The sequence below is a fragment of the Panthera pardus genome, unplaced genomic scaffold (assembly GCF_024362965.1).
Source record: "Panthera pardus isolate Hobbes unplaced genomic scaffold, ASM2436296v1 HiC_scaffold_15, whole genome shotgun sequence".
In the NCBI taxonomy this organism is placed as follows: Eukaryota; Metazoa; Chordata; class Mammalia; order Carnivora; family Felidae; genus Panthera; species Panthera pardus.
In genome coordinates this window covers 59,686,179-59,700,278 of record NW_026526710.1, presented here as the reverse complement: position 1 = coordinate 59,700,278, position 14,100 = coordinate 59,686,179, and the positions used below count along the sequence as shown (strand labels likewise).

The 14,100-nt window shown below is 43.3% G+C and overlaps 1 protein-coding gene across 1 annotated transcript in view; it reads right to left on the bottom strand.

Moving 5' to 3' along the window:
- The window catches only part of SETBP1 (SET binding protein 1), a 374,999-nt gene that overhangs the window by 186,619 nt on the left and 174,280 nt on the right, over window positions 1-14,100 (bottom strand).

The window sequence follows — 14,100 nt, the reverse complement described above, 5'->3', positions numbered from 1 at the left end:
GTCAGGTTTATATAGTTTCTGTGTTTAATCAATATTAAAGGGTCAAGTTCATGTTTTGATATTTTTGCATCCTCTCCAGAAAGCACCAAATAAAAGCGTACGATTAATTGCTAAAATAATCACATTCTTTATTGTTGCACAAAAATGCTGGGAAATTGTAGGATAAAGAGAAAAAGGGCAGATGCTTATTTTGATTCAAGGAGTGTGACTGCTAGCTTTGTTAGGCCTGGAGAGCATCTGTGAAAAAGAGGAAAGATTTCATGTTTGCTGTAACAATATTTTGTTCGGTTCAAGAAAGAGAGGGAGTCATGCTGGGCTCCAATGCCTCTAGCCTTCAGGAAAGCTCAACTGGGCTGCTTAGCTTCTCTAAATCACTTTGCCAAAAATGATCCATAAAGTGGTGTTAACTCCTGAATAGAGCAGAAAGGAGGTAGACAGTGTACACACTGCACCTTTCTCCCCACACCCAGTCCTGAGGGCTAGATTCCTCATGCTGAAGGTGCCTGGGGAAGGTGGCATCAGTCCTGACAGACAGACAGTCTGGCCCCTCTGTTTGTTATGGAACAACCAAGCAACAAGCCATTAGGGTACCTGACTAGACACTGAGGGCCAAACCTAATCATAAGACTTGTTAGTCCCAGCCTTTAAGAAACCTACAGATTGGTCAAAGGATGAGATATGTTTATGTCAGTGCAAGCAGAGGGTAGTAGAGTGTAAGCATCAAACTGTGTGCATAAAGCAAGAGAGGTCAGGGCAGGGTTGCTTTAGGAAGATGGAGATGGAACTGAGCCTTGCAAACACAAAGGTGGCAGGGCAAGGGGCTTCGGATGGGCAGGTGGAAGAAGAAAGACATGGACGAGGGATGTGCCAGTCCCAGCCCAGCTCCCTTTGCATCTGCTCATTGCCAGCCACGGTGTACAATAAAGAGAAAGGAGGGAATTAGGAGACACCGAGGGTAGAGAATAGCCTAGGTAGCCAGCAGTGTGGTCCCTGCCTTACATACTTTATTAAGCTTCATGACTGTCGCGTGAGATCAAAAGTATCTCCACTTTATGAATGGGAAAACCGAGACTCAATGGAGGTTAAATAACATTTTCTAGGTCACACAGGTAGTACGTGTAGGTATCCAAAACTATATTTTCCCAAAGCTCGTCCTCTCCCTTCTATGCTATGATGCCTCCGGATTATAGCACATTGGAGATAATTTGTGGAGGTGGAGTAGGAGAAAAAAAATGAGTGTTACTTTATTAGTCAATGAGCCACAGGCAGTAACATAAAGCATATCCCTATAAATGACCCTTCACTGACCCTTCTTCCAGACATTCTTTCATTTAATTGGTAATGACCATCTACTCTTCAGAGCTTATCAGTGCAGTCTAAGCCTTAACTTAAGCTGAGCAAAGGTTAGGGTAGAGTTGGGGAGGAGTGACAGAAAGTCTGGAGTGAGGTATGGGCATGGGAGTGACCTTTGCAAGGACAGAGCCACCAACATGTGTTAACACATAGGATCAAACCTCGAATTCTCTAGGCCTTGGGAATCCAACAGGCAGGGATCTTTCTTTCCCTCTTTTAACAGGGTTCGCCAGAGAGAAAGCATGAGAAAAAACATCTACTTCCTCCTAGCATGAAATGCTTCATCTAGAGTCAACCACAAGCGTGTTCACAGCATCATAACATATGCACTATTCCCTCATGTCAATGGTTTTGGGATTGAGAAGTTACCAGATCCATTTGTTTGGTTGGATATAGAGATATGGCATCTTTGGTTATTACTTGTTATGTCCCTAGCTCAACAAAATTAGGATCTATCCCACCTTCCTGGAAGCCTTATATCTTCTTTCCTTCTCTTCAAAGGAAATCAGATGCATGTAACTTAGTTCTTAATTATTTAAGGCTCTGTTTTGTGTTGTCATGTGTATTTTTTGTTTTATTTTTTCACTTAACGAGACCAGGCCCAACAAGACATGATTTATATCTTATGTAACTTCTGCATTCCTCAAAGTGATGAGAAGAGTCTAAACAGGTGATTAGTCAATAAATACCTGTTGGCCAAATGACTTAAAAGGAAAGTGGTGAATATTGTCAACCTAGAGGTGAAGACTAGAACGGCTAAGTTGCTGAGCCTGGAGAAAAGAAGTGTGAGAGACAGCTTATGACACCCTTCAAGTCGATAAGAGGAAAGGGCACTCAACATCTAGAGCATTTCCTGCATGAAGTAGGCACTCAGATATTTGAATGAATTAATTAACTTACATGATGAGAGCAAGCTCTTCTCTCCTTGCTGTAGGTTTTATGAGTGAACACTTCAGTGTAGGAGTCAAAGTTAAATTGAAGGAAAGCCGGTATGAAAGAGAAAGTGGTTGAAAAGTGAATGAACCCACTACCAGAAAGAGAAAGCAAGCTCCCAGGGTGCCTGGGTGGCTCAGTTGGTTAAGCGGCCGACTTCGGCTCAGGTCATGATCTCGCAGTCCGTGACTTCAAGCCCCGCGTCGGGCTCTGTGCTGACAGCTCAAGAGCCTGGAGCCTGTTTCAGATTCGGTGTCTCCCTCTCTCTGACCCTCCCCCGTTCATGCTCTGTCTCTCTCTGTCTCAAAAATAAATAAACGTTAAAAAAAATTTTTTTAATAAAAAAAAAAAAAAAGAGAGAGAAGGCAAGCTCCCTTGCCTGTGGATGAAACAACACAGTGAGCCCATGGCCATTCATATGTGGTCGTTTATCTGAGCTGGGTTTGGGGGAGGCAGGAGGAGGTGTCGGGTATGGTTACCAAGTACTTCCAGAACTTCTGAATGTTTTACCTTGGAAATTCTGAACTATTTCCATCACAATCTAGCACAGAGATAATCTAGGTGTTATCTGACATGGAAACAGCCAAAGGCAAGCTTTGAGACTTCCTCCCTCAATGGTTCCAGAATGAACAGTGTGCAGAAGTCTGCTTTTCCCAAAACATCCAGCTAGGACTCCCTGCCTGCCTGGCTCCTGGATTCTACCCTTGCTCTAACCCAAATACATGAACTCTTTGGCAAAACACAGACCCTGCTCCTTGGCCACTCCCATTTACAAAGCTGATTATTTCCTAAATGTCTACACATTCCACACGCAGGAAAGGAGAAAGGACTGGTCCTCAGCACTGAAGCCTGGTGCTCAGATGTAGATTAGAAATACAGGATAGGAAGTCCTTCTGTATTCTGAAATTGCAGCCCACCCAGATCTGTACCCCAAAAGAGTTCCAGTCTTAAAGACTATCAGAACCTGAAGGAGACAGCTGAAGCTCTCTGGGTGGATAAGAAAAATCACCATGTCTACAGTGGAGTCAGGAGCCACTTCTGTTAGGGAACTGAAGCAAGGGAAGGTGGTATAGTCAGAGAGCTCCTACTGTGTCCACCTCTCCCTCCCTTCAACCAGAGTGGTTCTGTTTTTCTTTCTTTCATGTACACAAATTAATTTAGAGTCAAATGTTCTGCCACTGAAATGAATTTCAACCTTCCAGACTAAGTCCTTATTTTGCAGAAGAAGTTGATAAGTGACTTCTTTAAAAAAATTTTTTTTTAATGTTTATTTATTTTTGAGACAGAGGGAGACAGAGTGTGAGTGGGGGAGGGGCAGAGAGAGAGGGAGACACAGAATCTGAAATAGGTTCCAGGCTCTGAGCTGTCAGAGCAGAGCTCGATGCGGGGCTTGAACCCACGAACTGTGAGATCATGACCTGAGCCGAAGTCAGACGCTTCACTGACTGAGCCACCCAGGTGCCCCAATAAATGACTTCTTCAAGATCACATGGCTGGTTAACAACAAGCCCAGGTGAGTCCTGTAATCCCCAGTCCCTCTGCAGAAACCCCACTAGTGACCATCTCAGTTCAGTCCAACACTAAGTCCAGACACAGCTGGCTGCCTGCCTCTGTGCTGAAAGAGAGGTACATATGCTCAGAACACAGGAGAAACTGAGGCCTGGGCAAGAAGACATTCAGGTGTCCCTCCACAAAGCCAAAGCCACTGCCCTGAAAAGCATTGATCTAGACCCTCTCCAGACCATCCCCCTACTCAGAGACTGGCCTCATTCTGTCCCACTGGAAAACCGTTCACTGCCCAGAGCCGCCTGGCTGTGCGGGGAGGCATCCAAGACAGGCAGGCAGAGAGGGAGGAAAATGCAATCTGCTATGGCTCTGGGGACTTCAATCAGGCTGAAGTTAATGAAAAGGATCCTGCCTTTTCCCAGGACTGCTAAATGTCTGCACTGCTCCCAGTGAGAGGGTTGAGCGGGTGTTGGGGGAGAAGGGCAGACAGAATTACATTTAAAAGGCAAAGGAAGGAAAAAATTCTTTCATCTCCCTGGTGGAGTGGGCAGTGTTCCTGGGGCCCTGTCTCAGACCATTCTCATTCCTGACACGTCTTGCTGTTCTCTGGAACAGTCCACATTCAAAATATTAGGATGATGACACTGCTTTCCATTTTTGAGGAGCTGCAATTTCTCTCTTGGCACAAGTTCTTTTTTTTTTTTTTTTTTTTTTTTTTTTTTGTCTCTCCAAGCCTGAGGGGTGGGTTAGGGAGCAGGTAGGAGGGTGAAGGAAGCTGTGAAGCTTTGAGGGGGCGAGAGAAGAGTCTCTTCACCTTCAGGTGCAGAGGCATTCTGCTCTCTGCTCTTCTGCCACCCAGCTCTCTGCATGGGGGTCTCCCTCTGCTTCCCTCACCAAAAGTCACCTCCATCCAGCTGCAGCCAGCCTCACCTTGTGCCCTCTAGGACTGTCCCTCAAGCAGCTGCCCTCCCACCCACTAACTTCCACAGTGTCTAAAGCTTCCCTCAGAAGAGGACAGGAGGCTACTCCCTTTTCCTCCCTGTACCCTCCTTCCTCAGAAACAGTATTTCCCTTCTGCTGGCCCTTTACCAAAAGGACACACCTCATTTGGGAAGAGTGGGGCCTAATATATCCCCACTGATCCCCCAGGGGATCATGACCTGGGGTACATGTACCTGGGAAGGGAGTCACTGACACAAAAGGGAGGGATGTGGGTCACCCTGGACATCTATCCAGAAGGATCTCAACCTTACAGACATGCAGCTGGACACACTGAAGCCTCATTGTACTGAGGACCTTCTAGGTCATTTTCTCTTTACAGATATTTCTTCCCTTGTGGGCCTGGGAAATAAATGATGGCATGGGAGATGGATGGATGGATGGATGGATGGATGGATGGATGGATGAGTAGGCTGATAGATAAAAGGACAGAGCAAAGATGGCTTTGGGGTAATAAATGCTCCAGTTTGAAATTGTCCTTAAATATACCATCCTTTCATTAAATAAAACTTCTAATTAACCCCCTTCATACACACACACACACACACACACACACACACACACACAACTTTTCAATCTGTTCCCCTTTTCTCTTTCCTATTTTGTAGGAAATGGATCAGTTTCTCCCTCTTTACTTTGTAAAGTGTCATTTGCTTCATCCTTTGGCTACAGGATGGAACCTGAAACCCATCCCAATCCAGGCCCTCAATCCACAAAGTTCAGGACAGCCTTTATGGAAGGCAATGTCCCAGCAAGCCAAGACAAAAACAAAATCAAATGTGTGACTGGGGTTGTTGAAAACTGACTAGCCCCACTCTTTAACTTGGCAGAAAGGAAACAGACTCAGAAAGATTGTGAGTCACCCAATGGATAATCTGGAACAAAGCCAACCATATGTATGCAACTGAAAGAAAGTTTTAGATGCCCTAACACAGAGGACTGGGAGATTCTGAAAGGGCCAGGGAGAGGTGCAAGGTAAGTCAGGGGTTAAGACAGAGAAAAAGGAAGAAGCTGAAGGTGATTTCCACCAAGCAGCAGGCTCTGGAAGCACCCACCATAAGTGAGCTCACTACTTCACCAGGACCACTAAAGACAATGTGGAAATTGGAATAGGGAGGTGAAATGGTACCATTAGGTTCCTGCTCCTAACAGGGCGGGTCAATGGCCATTTCTATACAAAAGGGCATTAGTTAGACTTGGAGGGAGAAAACTCATGTCCTAGCCCTGGTTCCAGCTCAACTCACTATAGGATCTGTCACCAGCTCACTTCACCGGTCTAGGTCTTCTTTTACCACCTATAGAATGACTTCTATGCTCTCTCTGGCCGTACACTTCTAGCACCCTAACGTGTCCTTCTCACCTCAGGGACCAAAAAGAGACAGAGCAGACTCTTTCTAGTTTTCTCCCCTCTTCTCTTTTCCAGCAACTCTCCTCCCAAATACATACCTTTAAGAGACTGTCTACACTATCTGGAAGTATCCCTAATCAGAAAGACAAAAAGGAGGGCAGTGGGATGGTCTTGTACTGGTGTCTCCATTACTGGACTGGTGTGCAATCAGGAACTTAGACAGATGGTCACTCAGATTGCTACATGGGTTCATCATCCCAGTAAGCCTGCAGTCACATCCACATCTGAGCTCAAGGTAAAAAACCTTACAATTCCAAAAGCATTAGTCTAGCTGCCAAGACATTTGGAGTGTGTGGTATAGAAGCCAAGCACCTGGCTTCCCACCAGCCAAAGAAGCAAGTTACACACTTAAAGCTGCCATTCTGGTTGGGCTGAGTGTCCTTTTGCTAAATCCTTTCAGCCTTCATGGAATTTTAAAGGTTGAATCTGAAACCACTGACAACTCCAGTCTTAGCTATGGAATCCATTCCAAAGAGCAACAAGGATGATTAATAATAACTGAATATAACTGCAAGCAAGCCTGGTCTTGCAGTAATATATACACGTGTATATATATACATATATACATATATATATATCCACACGTATATATATACATATATATATACGTGTGGATATATATATACATACGTATATATATGTATATATATGTTTATATGTGTATATATATGCTTATATGTGTATATATGTGTATATATACATACACACACACATATATACACATACATATATATATATATATTTTTTTTTTTTAATGAAGGGGTTCTAATATTTACAGGTGAGATTTCTAACAAAATGCCCTAGGTACGCAGCCAAAAGAGCTCTGCTTTTTTTTTTTAAGCTTCCATGTGTAACCTTGCACATACAACCTATGTTCTAATGGTGGTATTCATATTTGTTGCCCAAATCACAACTGTTTCAACTTTTGAGTGGAAATGTCTTTAATCCTTCTTCTTGTAGATTAGAGCTATTACTACAGAGACCTAATGACAGAAAAGGACTCTTATGCCTTAATCTGGAACTCACTGAGACAATGAGTTTTGTTTTATGTTACTTCAAATTGGTGAACTTATAGAAGCTTGTCCCACCCTTTTTGAAATACCCATTAGAATTATTTTTAAATTCCTTGTTCCTTAGACCAAGAAAAATGGATTTCACAGACAGCATCTTGTGTGGTATTGGGTGGGAAGTTAACAAAGGTACACCTGGTATACACTGGTGACGTGGATGTTCACATCCCCATTTATTAAGTATTTTGGTAAAAAGTAGCTCAAGTAGGTTAAGTCATTTCTGAAGGTATACAACAAGTGAGTGGTAGAATGGCATCAGAGCCTTGTTTGGTTGACTCATGTTCTTTTTTCACTACATCATGATATTCTATGAGCCATATATTTTTGGAATATGCATGATCAGGTTCTAGCACATCCTCTTATGATGCTTCTGACACCTCGGAATGAACCATGCATAACAAACTTAGAGAACAGTGGTTTTCAAACTGTGCCCTATGGAGCCCTGGATTCCACAGAAGGGTCCTGGCGACTGTGAGTAGATGAGAGGAGGGAGCTGAGTTCCAACCCCAACCCCCTTTATTCAGGGCAGCACAACTTCTATTGTTATTTCATATTGGACTTCTCTGTGAAGATGATTTAAAGCTTTATAAAATAGAAATTTTGGAAATTCATACCTTAAAAGAGAAGACTCTTAGACCGGTGAACATGCCATTCACAGTGCTAACTGAATATACCTGGGGAAAGGAGAATTAACCTTTACAACTCATTTTAGGAACACATTAGACCTCGTTTTAGGAACACAGCCTTTAATACTTGCTATGAGTTACTCATCAGGAAAATGCTTTCTCTTCCTTTCTTTACACTTTCTGTAGGCAGTGATGTCTGCTCTCTTCTCCTGAAGTTCAGCAAGCTACATGCTTAAGGAAGCATAACTAATTTACCAGGAAAGGAAGAAGCTAAAGATACGTTGCTTCTCAGGAGCACAATCTGGGCTGTAGGTCCTTTCCTTTGAACAAAATGAAGAAATCACATTGCAAGCATCTGTGGGCTGTTTCCAAAGTCCGTAAAAGGCCAATAAAGGAGGTTCCCCTCATTGAACATATGCCAAGCAAGGCTGGATGCTGAGGGGAGGGGAGGAACCCATTCTTATCTCTCTCTTCTCATCATTTTCTGAGTTTCTGCTTAGAACTGACCAGATGATCGGCTCACTTGGCTCTACAAATCATATTAAAGCTTTTAAATGCATCCCCTTGGTGAACCCCAGAAAATTGATTCACACCCCTAGGCTCACTCTCAGCAGAAAATGGAAAAGTCAGAAGGTACTTGCTTCAGAGAGGGTCTGAGCACTGGAGTCAAAAGCTCTGCTCCTCACCTCAGTGAAACCAGTTTGGCTGGTAATCTGGGTCCCCTAGGCTAAATCTGGAGCAATTAATCACAATTACAGGTGAAAAAGTCAAGCTGGACCTTGCAGATGCCAGCAGCCATAGCTTTTCTAAGCCTCAGGTAAAATAGAAGGATCTCCTCCAGGAAGCCTACCCTAAACTCTTGGAAATTATAATATGAAAAACAGTTTATTTTTCAGGACCCACCTTTTGCTTGTCATTGTACCAGGTAGATGCTTTAACTTCATTATCCCTCTTCATGCTCACATTACCAATGCAGGGCAGTATTATTTTCAACAATTTATAGTTGAGCAATCTGAGGCTCCAACTGGTTGAATAACTCAGGGTTATGGAGGCAAAAAGTGACAGAACTAGGATGTGACCATGACTCTGAATCACAAGTCCAGACCTCTGTCTAAGCCATCCATGACCCCCTCAGTCATTCCTAAATGGATTGGTGCTTTCTCCCTTCCTACGGTGCCAGGGAGTCAGTCCTGGCTCCAGGGACATTTTTATCACTGCCAGCTGTGCCCCAAATGACTTGTCATGCAGGTAGGAGCCAGGCTTCTCATCAGCCCCAGGTGGCCTCACAGTGCATGTATCTAAGGTAATGCCCTACTCTCTTGATCTTATCAAATTTCTCTGAACTCAAGATAACTTTTTTCCAAGGAACTTTGTTCATAAACTCTAGCTGACCAAGGACTCACTAAAGTCTGCACTGTACACTTACATGGCCATAAACTTCCTAACCAAGTTTATACTCTCTCCCCACCTCCCACCTTTCTCTCCTCCATTCCTTTTTCCTTCCCAGCTAATCAGGGCATGCTAAGTTCCAGGCATGTCACAGATGCTGGGAGTCCCCACGAACTACTAGATGCTTTCCAGGGATCAGCTCATATCATTACATTTTCTCAAGAACCTCGTGAAGCAGTACCATGAGTACATCCATCCTACAAATGAGAAAGCAGAAACTTAGCTACAGGAAATTATTTATTCAAAGTTGCAAGACAGCAATTGACAGATCCAGAGAATATGCTCAATTCCACCTGAAACCATGGCCTATGTCCATTCTTAACTACTCCATATGTGTGGGGCTGGCAGGCAATCTAAATGCTGTCACAGGTCATCTCATCCCAGTTAGAAAAGATCTCTGTCTTTTAGAGATGCTAACTAAGACACAATGAGGAAGGCATTTATTTAAAAAAATAAATAAAAGGTAACCAATAATGGGAAGTGGGTAGTTGCATCCCAAGAAAGAATAATATCATTATGGCCATAAAAGTGGGCACTTTAGATAACACACAAAAATGGGAAATCCCAAGTACTCCATCTGTTACAACAGGCATGAAACATGGTTTATGTCCTCCTTGAATTCAACATAGGATGAGGACTAGGAGGAATAAGTAGTAAAGACAGTTTTGCACCTGACGGAGTGATGAAAATGGACAGCAGTAGGTATAATCTTCAGGAGAGACAGACAACCATCTTTATCAAAGATAAGAGATATGAAACTGGAGTTCTTCTCATTTGCAAGAAACAGCCTTCACTAACTAAAATTTGAAAGACAGCCTTTGTTTACCAAATACCTCTGCTTGCAGTTTTCATCAGAAAGATTAGTTAAGTATTTTTAAGCAAGTAAGATCTGGTTATTTGCTTATTCATTTTATTTAATTAACCAAGTAGAACTTGCTTGTTTATATGCTTTGCTTTCGGTTGAAATGAAAATCTCTTTGAACTGCTGTTTGAAAACTGCACAACCAGTGTGCAATCTCTTTCACAAATGGCCCTGCTTTTGCATTAGTGTTACAGGCCTTGCAAAAGTGCTGAGTACTCGCTTGGTCCTGCCACTCCCTGGGATGGGAGTTCTCTGAGGACCAAGACATCTGGCTGTTTCCAGAGTGGTTCTTCACCATTGAAGATATTCTACAGGGTCTACCACAGCTTGTAAAGATGTCCCCCAATATATTAAGGGAGTAAAACACCTTCAGAAAATAGGACTAGACTCTAGCATGACAACTTTGAAGGATGCATGGTTCCTTGACATATACACACACACCTGGGTACTGTGTTAAAAATCTGTCCCTCTTATATTTTATACAGGATTTCTGGAAACAGTTGATTCAGCTGTTTGCTGGGGTGTGCATATACCTGTTTTGCGTTTCATGCAGTCCTTACTTGACTAGAGTTTGCTAAAAAAAAAATGGTCTCTTATGATTTCACTCTAAAGAACAAGATCATCTCACAGGAGCATCTCAAAAATGGAGGTTCCCTATTTATCAAAATGGCTCAGTCAAATGTTGATTATATCTCCCTGGACCTCTTCTCCAAATAAAGTGTCCTTTAATTGTTCTCCCTGAAATCTCCTGTATGCCTGACTCACAGTCCACCCATTTTTGGACACACTTGCCCATGATTTCTGGCTGGCTCAGTTGGAGATGCCTCTCTATATACTGCCCACTGAGACTGAACAAAATGAATGAACAACACAGATGCTACATCAGCAGGACTGGATGTAGCTGCTAACTAAGTCTGAGACCCCTTTAGTAATCATATGCCCAAGCCATTTATTTATAGCACAAATACAAAGGGCCCACCACAGGGACTGGTGATGTTCACTTTTGCGGCCATATTTGGCAATTCATTGGTAGTGTGACCTCTCACAAGTAACATCTCTACCTGGCTCTTAGGTAGTTCCCCACCTCTGACGTGAGGAACTCTGCAAGATCACCTCATGATCAGACAGCCTGTGAATCTGGGAAAGGCTATGCATAGCCCCACCACTCACCTGGGCATTATCAGGCTTCATACAAACTATTACTAAAGGTACTCAGGGGTGGGATATCATAGAAAATGATGGAGTGGTAGGATGATAAGGAGAAGCAGGGCCCTTGGCACAACTGAGGAGTTAGTGAAACCTAAGTTTGTCTTCAGAATAATCCATGCCCTCCATCTCTCACTCACCGTGTAACTATTCTCAGGATAACTGTCTGCTGTGTTTCACTTCTAACCAGAGAAGAAAAATCAGAGCCTCCATGTCTTTTGGTAAAAACAAATTCCATATCTAAGGAATTGTAGTTAAGAACAGAGATGAGAGAGGCCCATAATTTGGGGGGCAAAGGACCCATTGCTACATGGCTACATGGCTATGTGAAGCAAGCCTGACTCTGGGCTAGAAGAGGGGCAAGAGGGCAGGGAGGCCACAGCTAGCTGTGCCCAGCTGCTCACCTTTGCTGTAGCTATGGGAGAGGCATGTCATGTCAATAGCAGGGCCTGATCTCTCCAGTCACCCTACGGCTTTCCTTGACCTCATGCGATATTAACAATAATCTCAATTCTGAGACACACAGCTTATTTCCACAAAGAATTTAAGAGTTTGACAATAGTGCTGTCTTTTAATTATTCACTCTATAATTGACTAGATGAAAAATGGTGGAGATTCTTCATAGCCAAGTCATAGGGAATGTTATCCTATTTCAAGATATAAAGTGTTTCTATTATAACAAGAAGGAAGTAGGAGATGACAAAATACCTTTATTCCCTAGACCTAAAAAATTTCAAATGATGATCTCACTTAATCATCCCGACAGAAGCACAAAACAGAAAGGGGCAGAGACTATCCTGCTTGTTTGACAGATGGAGGAAATGAGGCAAAAAAATCGGTCAGTGACTTGCCCAGGGACATGTTCTTGGCTGTAGAAGACTTAGTGTGGAAGGGATCTTGGGGGGTGATTATCCAGATCAGCCTCCCTCCAATGCAGGAATCCCCTTCTCTAACTTCTCTGACAGATGGACACCTGGCTTGAACACTTTGGAGGAAGTGGCACTTGCTATTTTAGGGCCACAGCAGTAGTCGTTAGCAAGTTCTACCCTTATGCAGTTGAAATGTGCCTCACTGAAACTCATCCCCTGAGTCCTGAGAACAGAAACTAACTGCTTGCTTTTTTAAACCATCATGATCTTCCTGTTAAATAGGGAATGGGAACCCCATTTTACAGATGAGGAAACAGATGGACTAATCAACCCACTGCAGACCCCGTATCTCAAGTTAGAGCCATACACCAAACCCAAAGGATTTTAGACTCCTCTCTTCCCCTATGCATTCTCCAGCTCTGCCCATGTGCACAGACTATGTTAAGCTTAGTCCTCCTGCCACAGGCCTCCCTTGGTACTTTCGGTTACAGGTATCAGATCTGTACATCTCCAGGTGGGATATCCCAGTGCTTTCAATTCGTCTTCTCTGTATATGGTTCCCAATGTCATCACCAGGTAGCTTATATTAGTTTTTCTTTTTTTTATGTTTATTTATTTTTGAGAGTGAGAGAGACAGAGAGTGAGTGGGGGAGGGGCAAAAAGAGAGGGAGACACAGAATCTGAGGCAGGCTCCAGGCTCTGAGCTGTCAGCACAGAGCCCGACATGGGGCTCGAACCCATGGACCATGAGATCATGACCTCAGCTGAAGTCGGACGCTTAACTCACTGAGCCACCCAGGTGCCCCATCACTATGTAGCTTATAAATGCCTCTCTCTTACTGGCTTTCAGATCCTAGCACACTGTATCAGTGGGAAGAGAAATTGTTACTAGTCTTGTGCTAACTAGTACCTTTAATACTAGTGCCTTAATACCTGACTCTTGGAGGCAGGGTAGCAAAGCCCCATTGTAAGGCATTTGGCAATTAATTCCCATAAGCACTCCTGCTGTTTCAAGCTACCAAGTTGAAGATGCTGATTGCAGAGTTGGGAATAGATGTGCCTAGCTGACTCATGCTACCATAATCTGGCTCCATCCAGCACACTGCTGGTGTGCCCATGAACCCATCTACTAAAGACCACTGGCAGCTGGACTGGACCTCAGGCCAGGCAACTGGTATGGCATGGCACATTCCAATAAGCTCAGGAGTTAATATGTCCTCTGTGCAAATCTCAGTGTGCAGTAAACCAGGCTAACAAATGGAGTAAATGTGAAGGGTGCCAAAACTCATCTAATGATTTCAGGCAATAAATATTTATTTTTCTAGGAACTGAGGATATAATAATGACAATATAAAACAAGTCCTTGTTTTCACTGAGGCAGACAATACGGTAAAATGATAACAATAAGAATATTAATAATGATGTAACCTGCTGATTGTAATAAAAGACAAAACTAAAAAAAAGAAAGGGGATGGGGAATGAAAGACTAGGGATGTACTGCTTTAAATAAGCTGGTCAGAGAAGTTTTCTCTGACCAGAGGATATTTAAGTAGAGACCCAAATTAAGTAAGAAAGTAAGCCATGGGGTATTCGGGAGAATTCCAAACAGATGAAACATGATGGGCACAGCTACGGACATGAGAGTGTGCTCACTGTGTTGGTGGAACAGCAAGGAGACCAGTACAGCTAGAGCAGAGTAAGCCAGGGGGACAGTGGCTAGAGGTTAGTGTGGAGTCAGGCCATGTCACATAAAGCCATTAAATATTAGTCTCGAGGTTTAGGCCACAGTAGATTGCTGTGTGGAGAACAGCCGATAGTA